Raw genomic sequence first — 1006 nt, 5'->3', positions numbered from 1 at the left:
TAAGCCTTTTTTTAATGAAATAAAAAATGTTACATCTTTCATTCATGTTTCTGTTGGATTACTGGTCTTTTTCTTATGGATTGGTAAAAAGTTATTTATCAAGGAAAATAGTCCATGATCTACGTACGATGTGAGTTGCAGATATTTCCACCTTGTCATATGTTTTTTTTTCACTTTGTTTATGATATTTTTCCCAGGAAGAATTTTTTCAAGTCCAATTGATCAATATTTTTCTGTATGCTTCTGCATTTTGTGGCATATTTAAAAAGGAATTTTTCACTCTTAAGACTTTTTGTTTTAATCCCATTATTTTTTCTATACAGGAATTAATTTTGCTGTAAAATATGACATTACTTTTGTCCAGGTGCCTATCCAACTATACCAACACCATTATCTAGTGAATTACTTATCTTTCCCTGCACTGACTTGAAATGCATCCTTTATCATATACTAGGGGCTTTCCAGGTGATGCAGTGGTAAAGAATCCGCCTGCTGAAACAGGAGACACAAGAGATGTGTGCTCGATCCCTGGGTCGGGAAGATCCCTTGGAGGAAAAAATGGTAATTCACTCCGGTATTCTTAACTGGAAAATCCTCTGGACAGAGGAACCTAGCAGGACTGGGGTCCACGGGGTCACCAAGAGTCAGACAGGACTGAGTGACTGAGCATACACATCATATGCTAAGTTTTCATATGTATCAAAATAATTATCTTTTGATTATGTTACTGTCTTCTGCCTCACATTTCCCAATCCATGTTTTGGGTTTTTTTATGCTTGTGGAGCACAGCTCCTATATTCACTAAATTAAGAGCATTCAGATCAGATCAGTTCAGTCGCTCAGTCGTGTCTGACTCTTCGCGACCCCATGAATCGCAGCACGCCAGGCCTCCCTGTCCATCACCAACTCCCGGAGTCCACTGAGACTCACGTCCATCGAGTCAGCGATGCCATCAAGCCATCTCATCCTCTGTCGTCCCCTTCTCCTGCCCCCAATCCCTCCCAGC

Source organism: Bos mutus, chromosome 1, assembly GCF_027580195.1.
Source record: "Bos mutus isolate GX-2022 chromosome 1, NWIPB_WYAK_1.1, whole genome shotgun sequence".
Classification (NCBI taxonomy): Eukaryota; Metazoa; Chordata; class Mammalia; order Artiodactyla; family Bovidae; genus Bos; species Bos mutus.
This window is presented reverse-complemented; position numbering follows the sequence as displayed.